This window comes from Xyrauchen texanus, chromosome 1, assembly GCF_025860055.1.
Source record: "Xyrauchen texanus isolate HMW12.3.18 chromosome 1, RBS_HiC_50CHRs, whole genome shotgun sequence".
NCBI lineage: Eukaryota > Metazoa > Chordata > Actinopteri > Cypriniformes > Catostomidae > Xyrauchen > Xyrauchen texanus.
The window spans coordinates 28,684,728-28,701,021 of record NC_068276.1 but is presented as its reverse complement, the minus strand read 5'-3'; the positions used below and the strand labels follow the sequence as shown (position 1 = coordinate 28,701,021).

Sequence of the window (16,294 nt, the reverse complement as noted above, 5' to 3'; positions counted from 1 at the left end):
TGTCTGCTCTGTAACACCTGCTATGGTCCTCTCCTCTGGGTGCAGCGATATTGATAGGGCAAGCAACAAAAGGAAGTACAGCATCCAGCCCCCTCCTCTCTTTTGACAATGCAGTAGATACCATAAGACTGGACACAGCTTTGCAGTGTGCTAACGTGCCATTATTTATAGAGGAGGATGCCAAAGATAGTTTCCTAATCAGCTGCCTTGCAACAGACAACAGTCTACACAGAGAGCAATGCTTTTAACACTGCTCACTGAAATATTAGTGAAAGATGAGCCAGGCAAATAATGGAAACTAGAAAAACTGAGACATCATAAAGATGCCCATTGTTAAAAACACTGTACCACCAAAAAGGAGCTCTTTGGAGCATTTTTGCAGCACACAAGCTAGTTGTGCCAACTAGAGAGCTCCAGGAGTCTGGAGTGAAAAAACATCCTTACTTGGCAAGCAATTGAGAAAGCAGATGCCTTATGAGAAGGACAACAGAGAGCACAACCTCTCAGACTGTTGTACTATAGCCAACAACTTGAGTAAGACTTTGATCTTTCCAAAATATAGCAATACTAAATGACCAGATATCATAATAAAAACAATGTTCTGAGTCCACTATATGTGATGACATTCAGCATGCTTTTGTATTATTTTTAAATGTAAATGCAAATATCTTATTTTAGTGATTAAAATAACATTTGATTAAACAGCATACAAATTGAGGAGAAAATGTCTCAGACACAGAACAAAGGGTGTAAATCAAAGCAGCAAAACTCACCAATTGGCACAAATGGCTGGGAGGTGGGACTGGGTCAGGACATTCCAATGGCATTCACTGCATAAGCACGCATCTCATAGGGTACACCCTCAATCATTTTCTTGGCTTCGCATGTAGTATCTTTATAAGGATCGGAATTGAGTCTCATCCATCTGTAACTCTTTTTCTTCTTCCTTTCCAGTATGTAACCTGAAAAAACATTCAGTAAGCTCATTAATGTCCATATATATATATATATATATATATATATATATATATATACACACAAGAAGCAGAGAGAGTCAGGGACAAGATACCTTATTGTGAAACTGATGAGTTATTGAGAAGCTGTTGAGTGAGGTGGATGGCATGAGGGTGAGAAAATGATTATAAGATTTATTTTAATCACAAACAATCAAAGTTAAGAAACAAAAAAAACATGTTGATTTTTTTTAAAGCATTCTTTATATGAACCAATATTCACACCTCTCCTCTTGGCTTTCTACGTGGTGTCACAAAGTGCAGTGCATACCACTAATAAGCCATCTGCAATTTAAAACTGGATTCTGAATGTATAATTGTTTAACATAAACATTTTGACATGGAGTTATATATCGAGGGAATATAATATACGTAACAGATTACGAATTCATTTCTTTCCAATATGGTTTGTTTCACTTGTTGTTGTTATTGTTTTTTGCATTGCATCTGTTGTACCCATAGGACACTATTGTAAACAGGATACGTGGTGTGGGAAAGGAGACAGGTTTATATAACTTTTTTATTTTATACAAATTTTTTTACTAATCAGTTTTGAGTAGCATTGAATAATGTTAAAGGAAATCACTGCAAAGTCAGAGGTTTCTACTCTCAACGATGGATCAATGTGACTCTACTCACCCTAGCAACCAGGCCAATTGGTTGCTTAGGAAGCCTGACTGGAGTCACACCGCACACCCTGGATTCGAACACGCGACTCCAGGTATGCAAGTCAGCGTCTTTACTTGCTGAGCTACCCAGGCTTGGAAAACTAGTTTTTAGTGGTAACTAGTTTTTTTCTTCTCCACTTTTCTCCCCAATTTGGAATGCCCAATTCCCAATGCGCCCTAAGTCCTTATGGTGGTGTAGTGACTCAATCTGGGTGGCGGAGGACAAATCACAGCTGCCTCCGCATCTGAGACTGTCAATACACGCATCTTATCACGTGGCTTGTTGAGCGTGTTACAGCGGAGACCTATTGTCTGTGGAGGCATCACACACAACTCACCACCTGCCCCACCGAGAGCGAGAACCACATTATAGCAACCACGAGGAGGTTAACCCTAATTGACTCTACTCACCCTAGCAACCAGGCCAATTGGTTGCTGAGGAAGCCTAACTGGAATCGCACCGCACACCCTGGATTCGATATCATGACTCCAGGTGTGTTAGTCAGCGGCTTTACTTTAGCTACCCAGGCTCGGTAACTATTTTTTTAATCCCATGGTAATACAATACAAATTATAATGTTATTAATTTACACCAAATAATAAACAAGGGAAACTATCAAAAAGTTTGCTTGATTTACGATGCTAAATAAAGCAGAAACATGTCATCACAGTCTGTGAAATGGGTCCATTGAAATCAGGGGCTACCTTCATCCTCCCAAAAAACAGCTGGCAGGTCTACCCAAAAAGCTTCCCAACAACTTTGACAGTAATGTCAGCTGTATCCTCTCCAGCAGGATTCCGAACAATGACAGAGTACATGCCCTCATCCTGACGCTCCGCCCCCACAATGGTAAAGATGCAATGGCCTTTGGTCCTCTCCACATGGACACACCCATCTGTGTCTGTCAGCACCTGATCCACCAATCACAACCACTTGTTAAAAAAAGAATTCAACAATAGATTTATGACGTCACTCTGGATCAGTCAAAAGCTTTTCACATTCAGCTAATCTTACTAATCAAAACCCAGACAATCCAGAACAGATCAAAGAGTACTTGTAAATGCCAAAACACCCTTAGATCCCACTGATATATGAAATCTCAGCTGTTATACATTACCTGTTCTTTACCTCCCCTAGTTCCTATGAATGGATGGTGCTTAGCTCTTATGTTCAAACCTCATTCCATATAAACTTCATGAAAGAGTAATTCACCTGGTTGACACAGTAGGCTACAGAGTTGTATGTAGTGTGCATGAAACACTTGATTTTTTTGTAGCAGTGTCACTTATTTTGTGTTTCAAATTGATGCTTGTGTTAATGTAAGATCAGCTTGTTTTCCTTTGTACCCAGGGAAAGACAAACTACAGCTAACGTAGATAAGGACCGCACTAAACAATCAATAAGAGCAAATTATAAATTTAAAAACAAAGAAATAAATACTGACAAGCAAATATATGAACATTAGTTCCGTGAAGCATTTCCCTGGATTAAATTGACCAAGACTGCATCACCATGCAACATGAGTCATTAAAAAGACATCCAGCATCACAGCCAGAGCATGAAGCACATGGTGTCACGTTGGTGTTATTATTTTTAAGGCCCAAACTCACTTCACCGCTCTTCAGCGCCCATGTGTGCATTGGTTCAGGATGCAACTCTCCCTCCTTAGAGCTATCCTACATGAGCAAAGCAGAAGCTGTGAAGCCATGGCAACCAGGACAAATGTTTAGTGTGAGAAACTAAACCGTCAACCTCCCATCTCAGCACAAACCTCCAAGTCCCACTGAACTGCAACAGACTTTCTGGTTAAGGCTGGGATATGTTGCCTACCTGTCAAGGCGTCTAAGCTCAGAAGCCCACAAGCTGGATCTCCTGTTACATTTGCAGGACAACATGGCAAACCATAAAGAATTACAGTACGCCACAAATACCACACACACTTTAAAATACTGCAGAGGAATTCAAAAAACACAATGCATGTTCAAATAAAAATAAAAAAAACAAATGTAATTCTAAATGAAAATGAGCTAGAGCTGGGCAGACCTATTAGCATTGAAAGGGATTGGAGAGGAGCAGATGCCAGCCAAAATTGAATGAATTGCTCCAACCTTTTCTGATTTAGTCCAAATAGTCCACAGTGGGGGCAGGATCTCCTGTAATTGGTACATCAAGTCGCAGTTTGTTTCCTGCTACAACCAAGATAGTGGACTCAGCTGTGTGACCCATGCAGTCCAGGTGAATCTTGGGAGGATCTTAATTTTATGTAAGATAGAAGTCAGAGGAAGATACAAACACATTGTTATTCTACTTCATTAAAACAATTTGGGGGTTTAATGTAGGTCACAGACTAATTTGATTACACATTATTAAGCAATTGTATTGCTGTCCTTTTTACCTTGTCGAGTCAATAGTCAATCTTGAACTCTGTAAAGATAAAAGAGAATCATTGATTTTTTTAACAATGTCATAGAAATTGAAATAGATGGGTAAAGGCGTACATTTTTATTAAACAAGAGGAGAGGCAGAGAGATTGAAGGCATAGCCCTCAGGAACGAAGGTGTACTCACCCTCATCCTCTGGCTTCACATCATCAATGGTGAGCTTATGAATCCTAAAGAGAAAAACTGAGTAAGATTCTCTTAATATTCAAAATTTAAGAAAACTAAACATCTACAGTAAGCTTGTCTAAAACCATAAGTACAATCAATATCTCTCAAAAAACCTATTATTGATCACGTGGTTATGATGAAAAGGCATATATATATATATATATATATATATATATATATATATATTGTATATGTACAGTGTATATATACACTGGCAGCCAAAAGTTTGGAATAATGTACAGATTTTGCTCTGAAATTGGTACTTTTATTCACCAAAGTGGCATTCAGCTGATCACAATGTATAGTCAGGACATTAATAACATGAAAAATTACTATTACAATTTGAATTTAAACTTGAACTTCAAAGAGTTCTCATCAAAACATCCTCCACGTGCAGCAATGACAGCTTTGCAGATCCTTGGCATTCCAGCTGTCAGTTTGTCCAGATACTCAGATGACATTTCACCCACACAGTTTGAGTATTTCTGTAACTTCTGATCTCCTGGGATTTTGACACAAAACAGTCTCTAGAATTTAATCAGAATGGTGCAAAAAACAAAAAAACATCCAGAAAGTGGCAGACTGTTTCAGATAACTGCTCTGTACAACCTACTTAGACTTGTTTTCAGAGACTATATTACAAGTTTATTTGTCTTACCCCACTGGCAAATAGTTTTTTGCATAAAGCAAGAAGCATAAGTATAAATATAACTACAAGAAAAAGTAAATGAGGGGACAACACACTTAATGAGCAACGTTTTCAGAGACTATAGAATTATCTTACACAAATTTACCTTGTAAATGTATCTTACTTTAAGGACATTTATTTGATGTACATTGTACTGGAAACAAGATAAAAAATAATATAATAACAAATAAATTTTTTAAATAATTTTTTGCTGTGTATGTTGGTAAAACTGATTTCAATAAATCCATAACATTCCTTGATGGACATGTTGGTGGACTTCACAGCGTTAAACATTTTTATCTGAGAAAAGGGTGCACGGACATTACATATACCTAGAGCATTCCTCTCCAACTCACACACACCTGCCACATGTGTGTGATATGTGTTCTGGCATCATGCTTCACCTCCACTCCATTCTTGTACCAGAGGCCTTTCATATTTTCATCAGAAACCTCACACTTGAACAGAGCCTGATCTTTGGCCTTCACTGTCAGGTCAGCAATGCTTTGATAGGCCTCTAGCTGCTTCTGTAAAGGTTATAGGAATTAAAAATAATAATAAAAAAACACATAATATGACACAGCCTGAAGACAAAACAGTAAACAAAAACTAAATATGTAAGCTTACCACATTACAGAACAAATTATGTGCTAGCATATGTTATCATCACTAACTAGTAGTACTAGTATCCTAGTAATACTATTAAATTCTTTACTGTAGTGTCTATTTGCACTCCAAAAGTCTAGTAGAAAGACAAAAAAAAAAATTTGAAAGCTCCAAAATGCACATAAACACAGCATAAAATAATCCATACAATCCCAGTGGTTAAATCCATGTCTTCTAAAGTGATATAATAGGTGTGGGTGAGAAACAGTTCAATATTTAAGTCCTTCTTCTTTTGCTTTTGGTGATTCACATTATTTGTGCATATCACCGTCTACTGAGCAAGGATTCTTATAGATTACTTTTATGCTCACTTTATGTGCATTTTGGAGCTTCATAATTTTGGCACCCATTCACTTGCATTGTATGGACCTACAGAGCTGAAATATTCCCCAAAAAATGTGTGTTCTGCAGAAGAAAGTCATACACATCTGGTATGCATGGAGGGGAGTAAATTATGAGAGAATTTTCACTTTTAGTGCTATACATGCTTAAAGATTCACGGAATGAAGGAGGGAGAAACAGAAGAGAGAGAGTGAGAGAGATACAGACATATAAAAGAAGTAGGAGAGAAAAGGAATGAGTCATAAATCTTTCTTAGATGTTAATAAAAGAGAGAGAGGGAGCCGTGTGTGACAATGACAGTAAGAGAGTGTAAGGGAGAAACAGACAAGAATCACCTGCCCTGTTAAAATATTTGGACCAGGCCATCTAATAATAGCTGGCACGTGGGCATTGTGTGAGCTGTAACTTTGTGTTGGTAGCCATGCTTTTTGAACTGACAAGAGGTGAGCTTTGAGTTGCATGACCATGGATGGGTGGGGTGTGAGGGAGATGGGGTGGAGTAAAGAGTAAAATGGGTAACTATGCAAAACATTTTTATGTAAGCATTCTTTCCACTGTCAAATATGGTATAAGAAATTAATCAGAAAATTATCATGTCACAAAAACTAGACCAGGATGTGGTGACATACTGTACCAAAGACCTAGAAATCTTCTAAAACCAGCAAGTCCTACTTACCTTGAACCATGAGCTCTGCTAAAAATTGGCCTCCATTGGTTTTCACCAGGTAGTGTCCACAGTCCTCTTTGGTCACATCATTAATGATAAGGGCATGCTTACATCCATATTTCTTAACGCGGTTCTTGAAAGACTCATCTCGAGTGCGTTCAACACATCTTTCTCCCTGTAAAATTCAGAGGTTTGGAACTCATTCATATTTGTTAATATCCTACTGTCAGTTAAACATAAGAATGAATCCAGTTGAAATTCATGATTCAAATTAATGTATATACAGTTGTGTATTCACCCATACATATATGTATTTTAAGTACTTCTCAAACTATACTGCTAAAGACTTGAACATTACAGCAGTTAGAGAGAAACTAATTGAGGAAAAATATTCAAAATAATTACAATAGTGAGTTAAATTTCAAGAAAGTTTGCATCTGAACCATGCAGGACTAAAACACATTTTTGGCTATGTATGACTGAAAGTGTTATAGCTTCAGTATGTATGTTCAATAACGTCAACCTGTGAAACATCAGTCTTCATTATTGCAATGCAATGGCAGCAAATGGAATAAATCAAATGGCTGATGTTGCAAAGGAGTAACGATAGCTACTAATCTTTTCTAATACAGCTACAAGCTTTCGTACTGATCCCAAAGTGATACTGATACAACTCCATATCATTACAGTTCACAATTTTCATTCAAATCAGTTTTGACAAAGTGACATTCCTATCCCATTCCACTTGTTCTATAAAATCATGTACTGGGGAGTATAGGTGCCAGCCAGGAACAGTATCCATTTCTACTTTTCTCTAATCATGTACTCTAATCTGCCGGTGAATTTCTCAATCCATTCTAGGACACTTCTGTTGTGCTAAAAGGCTGCTCTGACCTTTTCCAGGCTCTGAACATTTATGGCCCAGGGTGATATAGAGCCTTGCCTACAGCTATGGAAGAGCCTGCACTCACTCAAGCACCTCCATTTGTCAGTCAGTGTGACTCACCCAACCAGCAAGTCAGCACTGTTCACAGAGACACATATGCCATCTACTGGACATCTAAGGAAAGTCAGGACTCTGACTCATCTAGGCAGATGGACAGCTTGTGAAAAGGTCACCTTTTCTAAACTGTTCTCTAGTTTCAGCCTTTAAGGCAACGCAGTTTATTCCAGTATTTCAAATGTTTACAGATACACATCTTACCAGAAAGGCCTTTATTGATCTGTCCTGGAAATGGGGTTACTGCTAATGGAAGCAAGCATACATGCAAATGTCTTTTTCAGACACTTCACAATCAATCTCCAGTAATTTTGACTCTTGACAATAGTGTAACGGCACTGTGACACTTCACTATTTTTATCAATCCACTTTTCTGTGTCTGTGGCTTAACAAAAAGTAAGTCATGATTTGTTAAGTGACCTTTTCTGAAGATCATCTTCATGCCAGTAGATGGCAACAAATTAGCATCTTTTGTTATGTGCACTGAGTCATTGACTCAATTGATTTGTTAACAGCAACAGAGTCGTTCACATTTTTAAAAAAACTTTTAAGTGGCCCACCACTGTCCGAGACCATTTCCAAGGGCCTCCTATACAGGATATTTCCTCAGGTACATCTGCTGTTTTGAGAAAGCTGCTAAGACATTTGCAAACTTTACTAACAGAAACTAGGAATGTCAATAGAAAAAATCATTAATCACGATTATTTTTTAGATTCTTCAGTAAAATCTGTTGTTGAAGGCATTTGTTGAATTAAAATAAGATATATGATGTCTTATTAACATCTTGATTTTGAGCATTTTTATTAAGTTATATTATTATATTATTCAATTATAAGTAATTTTAAGTCATCTTGTGGCCCCAATAAGACATGTACAGAGGCCGCCTCTTTGAGAATCACTGATTGAAAAGATTTGTTAAAAAAATACTGATTTGCATGAAACTCCATGTGTGAGAAATTCACAAACTGGTCAATGTTTGGCTGAAATATTTATATTAGTGTCCTTAATATGTACTAACTTAAAATATATACAATACAATGAATTTATTCTGTAACTACATGTTGTTCTGCAAAATTCTTACAAGATTCACATTTGCTGCTACTGAGGTTGAGGTACAGGTAGGTTTAGGAGCGGGGCTAGGGTTATATTTATCATTTCTGTAGGGTTAGAGTTAAGGTTAATAGTGTGAATATGGATGTGATTAAATGTAGGTACTTGAAATACAATTTGGTCAATGCAACAACATACTGTATATGTACATAATAAGTACCTTGTATCAAATGCTTCCGTACACAGTAAAGGCACCTAATATTAAGTGGGTCCATATTTTGTGCTTGTTCTTTGTGTGTTGACAGGCTTATCATTTCACCTGAGCCCCTTCACACTCAAACTCCACTCTCTCATTTCATTACCATCAGATCCTCTAAATTAAGCAAGATCAGGACAGGAGGCTCTGAAAGGTACAAACAGAACCAAGAGGAAAGAATATTTGACAAATAAGCTCAAGCATCATTATAGATTTCATAGATGTGTAGAAGCTGCTATTCTCTTTTCTCTTTCCTTCTCTCAGTGACCTCCATCTGTGAAAGATAAATTTCCTTTAACGAAGAGCTCAGTGAAGCTCTTCTCTTCCCCAACCACGCAGCTGTAGTAGCATCATCTGCCAGAGTACAGTTGTTGATGGTGAGGAAGCGTTTGTTTCCAATACTCTCAAAGATGTATCTGAGGGACAATGAGAAATGATTTAGTGGCATTTCCGGCTTTGTTCTCTAGATGGAGACAAAGCATAGGCTACCTTTTGAGGAGGCTCTCACAAACGCACAACACAAATACATGACAGGTATTGAAACAATAATTTATTAACAATTATTGTTTAACTCAAGAAAAATGAACTTGATACTGTGAATTCTCCATAAGACATTATCATGTTAAAATGCTATTGCAACAGACTCCGGTCGCTGATATCTCAATTGACGCCGAAAAGGCGTTTATATGGTAGAATGGGATTCTCTTTTAAGATTTTGGAAATATACGGGTTCGGGAATACTTTTATTGGATGAATTACGTTACTTTATTGACACCCGGTAGCGGCGGTTCAAAGGAATGAATTCATTTCAGATTATTTTACTGAGGGCAGAGTTGCCCTATTTCCCCATTATTGTTCTTTCTTGCCCTGGAACCATTAGCAGCCACGATAAGAAAGGAGGGTTTTCAAGGGGTGGTGGCAGGAGGTCTAGATTTATGTCTTGCCTCCACAGAATTATTCATTCCTTTTCTATGTTCTTGGGATACTTAATGAATTGGTCTAAATCGGAAGCTTTGGCTCTGACAGCATACTGCCCTATACTGGCTTTCCAGCTGGGCACCTTCCAGTGGCCCAAACAGGGCATTTAGTATTTGGGCATTTTATTCCAAGCAAATTTGCCTGATTTATTTAGAGTTCATTATGACCCAATAAAAAGATTTTCGAGCGATGTGGGAAGGTGAGCTTTATTACATTTACATGTATCTATGATTGGGAAGGTTAATGTTATTACAATTAATTGTATTCCAATTACCTGCTACAATCTCTCCTGCAGATGTACCCCTCTCTTATTTCAAGCAATTGGATAGCATAGCGAAGTCTTTCATTTGGAACGGTAAATGCCCCAGATTACATTTCAGTATGTTGCATAGGCCGAATGGCAAAGGTGGGCTAGGCCTATCCAAGATTTGTTTTATTATTAAGTGTACGGTCTCACACATTTGGCTTATTGGTCACTTCCAAGTTCAACCTGAGAGAGCCCCTCCCTTGTTTTGTATTAAACAGGACGTTCTTGCCCCTATTTCGCCATTACAAATCTAAACGCCGTTATCTCATTTGCACTCGGTATGGACAAAATTGTCTAGAGTGTTTAATTTGGACATTTATTTAAATGTAGCCTCGAGCATGTGGCTGAACCCAGTATTATGAATTAATAAGTCCCCTTTCTGCTGGTCTGACTGGATTGTGAGGGGGGTTAATACACTTGGTGACCTATATGAGAGTGGAGAGATCCTTTGAAAATTTGGTTAAAAATTTTGGGATCCCCAGGTCTCAATTCTTTAGGTATTTACAGCTGCGCCACCTGCTCTGTACTATTTTGGAAGTAGCATACCCCCAAAAAAAAACGGAAAATACTCTGGGAATGGTGAATACTGCTTTTGGAAAAGGTTGTGAGGCATCGGTGTATTACTCCCTGCTAATTCAGAGTCGGGGGGAAGGATTTAATTTTATATAATTTGATTCCACATTTTCTGTTATGTTTATTTAATTTGTTGAATGGAATCAATACAAATTGTTAATAAAAAATCTAATAAATGCTATGGCAAACAATTACAGAGATCACCCCAAAATGATTCCCATTCACTCAGCATTTACTTTCATTGTTTGAGGAAAAAAAGATGCATTGAAAGTGACTGGTGACTGAGACTAAACATCTTTTGTGCTTAACGAAGAAAGAAATTCAAATACATTTGGAACAAAACTAGGGAAAGTGATAGAATTGTCATTTTGGGGTGAACTATTCTTTAATAGGCTATTGTTAAACAAGTGACTTGCTTTAAAATCTGTACATTTACAAGATTCACACAATTTTAACAACAGGTTTAATTTAAACAAGTATAAGGAAAGCTTATCACCCTTAAGAATATATATATATATATATATATATATATATATATATATATATATATATATATATATATATATATATATATATATATTATTTTTCATGTGAGTACAGTGTTATGTATTCTTGGAAGAATGTCCCTGCATATGAATAGAGTCAACAGGCCGTTTGAGACATCTAACCCCACCGACGAGCCCTGAGGCTGCTTATCAAATACTTTCATGTGCAGACAGCTGAGTGTCACTCACTTGCTTGAGTTGATAGTGAAGAGCAGGAAGGGCAGTCCATCAATCCATAAGCACAGTGTTGTCAAGCGTCAAAGAAATAGACAGTTATTTGTGATAAACAATTATATTTTTAATAAAATAAGAGCAAATCAAAAGATGCCTTTCCAAGTAGATACCTTCCTGTTAGTTGAATCTCTTGACCATTTTTTTTTAACCATTTAACCTCTGCATCTGCATTAGCCACCTCAATTTGCAGTTTGATCTTGTGCACCTTTTCAACCTGATAGGCTTCCTAAGAAATGCTGTGATCAGGGCCAAAGAGGATACAATCAGGACGAAAAGATAATTTAGAATGAGAAACTACTTATGCATATACAGTCATATACAGACTGTATATTTACTGTATATATATATATATATATATATATATATATATATATATATATATATATATATATATATATATATATATGGGTTAGTAAGAAAAAAGTATTTTAATTTCCAGTGCACCACATGAGACAAATTACTTTGATCTTTTCTAATGAACAGATTTTAAAAGCACACGTCAGTCTTTTATGTTCACATCCACAATGTTTTACCCTTCCAACTATTGTAAAACTAAAAGTCAAATTAATAAATGACCTATGATTTGTAGTGTGGATGACTTGAGGCAAACAATGGGGCTGCAAACCTGCACTTTTCTTCTCTTCCTTTTTAATTTTTTTGAGTCTCTTAAGCATCCACCTTAGGTCTGTAATCCCATACTGGAAGGCAATCTTTTCATACTTGGAGGGTGGGGCCTTCTGTAGGATGTCCCATACGTCTACACCAGGCTCTGTATTCACATGAACAGCTCTGGAATCCCAGAACCGAAGACGGAGGTTCAGCAAAGGTGATAAATAAGGTGCAAACTCTTAATAAATAAGTTACATAACAAATAAACATTTGTAATAAATTACAAATAAGGTTTTTATGTTATGTTTGCACAAGGCAAACTCCCTGTGTCTCCACAATGTTTTAACATTGTTATTTTTGTTTCATAAGCATTAATATCAGTTACATTATTAGTTTAAATTCTTTATTCAAGAATGGAGACAATATTTATCACAGCATTATATTAATAAATAGGTTGATTATATATATATATAAATATAATTTAAAAACAAAATGTAAGAAGCTGCTGCACTTATGTGGAGGCAGAACCCACGCATCAAGCATGGTAAGACAAACCCCAGCAGATTATACAAGTGCTCAGATCATATAACGATGCACTGCTATGGCATCAATGCAATTTTACACAGTTATACAAGCACTTAAAACATGCAGAATCGAAATTGTATCCTACATCAGGTTTCTCCTCATTTAAATGTATTATCTTCATGTGCCTCTTGGGTGTATTACACTTATTGAAGGTTTAGTCACGTCAGAGTTAGTGAACGTGGAAAGAATTCTGTGGGATGTAGAATGACGTAGAAGTTCAAGGTGTATTTATATGATTAATTCAGTTTATATAAGTAATGATGAAGGAGCTTGCTAAAAATAGTTCAAACATGACTGTTTATCTAGTTCTGTTTCAAGTGGGTGTGCAATCTGCAGAGGAAAAAACACAGAAGGACTAAAGTGCAATCAGTGACTGTTTATGAGGCAGAATAATCAATGAAAACCTGTCAGGCATGCACAGTTGGCAATACAATACTCAACATTCCTTCATGCACATGGCAAATAAGCATGCAGCAGCAGTTCTGTATGACTCACTCTCTGAATATTATAGTGCCACAGAGGAGAGGAAGATAAATTTTACACACAAATTTTACACTGGAAAATTTTGCACATCATACTCTAAAGAACAATTAATAATGATAAAAAAAAACATACTGGCTAAATATAGAACTACAAATCACTTTTTCAGATCACACACTTTATACAGGAAAGTATACACACTGAATTAAATACATTTTTAAAAGTTAAATTGTACACATCTGATGTATTTACTATCCAAGATGTCCAAGTACTCACCTCTTTTTCAATAAAGCACTGAAGTTCAGATCTCCTGCGTCATCTCCTGCATCTGTGCTACTGTGGGAGAGAAATCACAGGCCACAAAACATGAGCACACAAAACAATGTTACATTCTAAGCTCACAATACATTTGGTACATTTTCAAAACAGGAAGCAGCTATTAAAGGTTTCTGTAATCTTAAAACACAATTGAAAACTAACATATTTGTATTAAATTATTATGCCAAAGAATGAAATACCACAGCAAGGGTATCATGTGGCATATGGATCATGTAGGATGTATACATACTGTATGTATAAAACATATATAGAATGAATATGGCATACGTGAGACAGATGTATGCAGGCATAATAGGGATGGATGGATACAGACATATATGGGAAAGATGCTTTTAAGCGCATAAGAGACTGGCAGATAGACATATGGGACAGATAAATATGCATTAAAAGCATATATGAGGCAGATCTACATAGACATATTTAAGATGGATTTATACAAGCATTTGTGGGACAAATTTACAAGCATACAGTGTGTGGGATGAATGTATACAGGTGTGCGTGGGACATATGTCTACAGGCATATATGAGGCAGATTAATACAGGCAGATATGTCACAGATGTTTACATACATACTGTATGAAATGGAATGGATGTACAAAGGCAAAAATGGGACAGATGTATAGATGCATTCAGTATAGGGGATAGATGTAAACAAGCATATATGGAACAAACTGTAAATGGGGCTGATGTGTACTAGTACATGCATTTTTGGGAAAGGTGTACTTCAGCATATATGGGACAAAAGTATAAAGACGTGTGTGTTGGATAGATACAGGCATACATTTGCAGATGTACACAGGTGTACATGGGAAAGGTGTATAAAAGCATATATGAGACGTACACAGAAGAATATAGATGTGCATGGGATGTACGCGTGTGTGTATATAGAATGGATGTATACAGGCGTGTATCGTTATATGGAGGTATATAGTCATTTATGGTAGAGTTGTATACAAGCATAAAATAGATGGATATATGCAGGTATATACAGGACAGGTGTATAATATCTTATCTGTGACACCGCATGCAAACTTAACACAGACATGTTTTATTGAGAAATTGAACTGATCTGTTTGTCTACACTGTCTTCTTAAAAGCACACTTTGTTGGAGGACATCACAGATGAGGATATGAACACTAATAGCAGAAATGCTAATACACCATACAGACTCTTAAGACATCCATACCAGACCCCCGCTATGATCAAACAAGACTGCATATCAAAGGCCCTGGCAGCTGGCTGGTTATCGTAAGGGAACAAGTGTTAATCTCTTCTCTTTGATCTGAAGTGCTAGTAGGATTTGAAAGTACATGTATATATATGAATGAGCATTAAGAGCCATGATGAATTGTTCCTGAGGAGCATACCATCTTAGCTTGGCATGAAGAGGAGCAACAAAGGGGACATGCCACTCAAAGTTTGTGCAGCTGGTTCCAACAGGTATGTTGAACCAAGAATTGTATTAGTGTGAGCCACTAATCTACTCACTCTAAATCAGTGCCTGCACTTGAAAAGATCAGTGGACTAGGAAATCATATTCACTTTATGGCCTACTGCATCTGATACACCAGTAATGAGTGTTGGGAAATTGCCCTTCTCACAAAAACAGAGTAAAGTGTGAGAAGAGATGGAGGAAGAAAACAGAAAGGAAATGAGAGTCGGAATTAGAGTTTCCACAGATCCTTGGAGAGTGGGTCATAAAGCATCAGCGATGACTCATGTCAACTCTCCTTGGATGTTAGCAGACAATGAAAGAAGTATGAAAAGGACAGAAGGAAAAGGGCAAGCTATAGCAAATGATTGACAGAAAGACAGGAATGAAGACTGAATGCCCAATGCATTTCATGTGATGAGAAATCAGAGGGTTTGGTTGGGTTAAGACAACCACTGTGTGAATATATCCCCTGCTGTTGCAGAAAACCCCAATAGCTACATGCCAGGCTCTCCCATCTTCTTCTAACCAACTGAACTGGTGCTCTTGGGTAATCAGTAGTTCCAAAAATGAAATGTTGTTATTGCAACATTAATACATTACTTTAAATCCCACAAAAATGTATTTAAATGCTATCTTTTCATTTACCAATCATTAATACTTCATCAAATCTCAAAACAAACAAACCACGTTTCACTTAAAATGTTGCTGAAATGAAAGTATTGTACAATGGTTTGCAGTCACTTTTTTCTTTTTAGAATCCACACTAAAATAATCACAAAGTAAGTTGAAGAAAATACTCACGTGCATCTAAATGCACTGTGAATATCAAACCCTTCTGTTGTATGAGCATATGGAGTAGAATGTACACATGGAGGAGAACAGTGAAATACAAATTTATTTTGCACAATTATTAATTAAGAGCTAATGACTTAACAGTACAAATAATACCAGTACCAGATTTTTTTAATTCTGGTTTAACTGTGCTAGGTTGAATGCGTGGTGGTTTATTCCCAGGATATTGACACTTACCGTATGTCTTGTTTATCAAGCAAGCATGCTTCTTCTCAATCAGGCTGTTGAGTTCCGAATAAAATAAAAAGTGTGGGTACTTACCATGTACTACAAGGTCAAAATTACAGCTGTCAAATTTGTCCCTCGATGACACCTCACAGCGATATGCTCCAGCAAATTTAGCTTTAGCTGCAATGATATGCATGTCGAATGTGTACACCTGAATGGAAAAGAGT

General features: G+C 36.9%; 1 long non-coding RNA gene across 6 annotated transcripts in view; it reads right to left on the bottom strand.

Moving 5' to 3' along the window:
* Positions 1-2,452: 2,452 nt before the first annotated feature.
* Positions 2,453-16,294, bottom strand: part of LOC127646796 (uncharacterized) — a 29,851-nt gene continuing 16,009 nt past the window's right edge. Inside the window, exons 4-16 of one of the 6 annotated variants that reach the window (XR_007970968.1) lie at positions 16,161-16,278; positions 13,549-13,608; positions 12,224-12,387; positions 11,554-11,834; positions 8,926-9,377; positions 6,664-6,829; positions 5,312-5,506; positions 4,250-4,293; positions 4,078-4,106; positions 3,791-3,934; positions 3,454-3,554; positions 3,293-3,358; positions 2,454-2,593 (exon numbers count right to left, since the gene is read on the bottom strand). This is a non-coding gene — a long non-coding RNA (uncharacterized LOC127646796). Of the gene's footprint in view, positions 3,555-3,790; positions 3,935-4,077; positions 4,107-4,249; positions 4,294-5,311; positions 5,507-6,663; positions 6,830-8,925; positions 9,378-11,553; positions 11,835-12,223; positions 12,388-13,548; positions 13,609-16,160; positions 16,279-16,294 lie in introns of all 6 variants that reach the window. The other 5 variants (XR_007970966.1, XR_007970967.1, XR_007970971.1 and 2 more) reach the window with 5 other exon arrangements.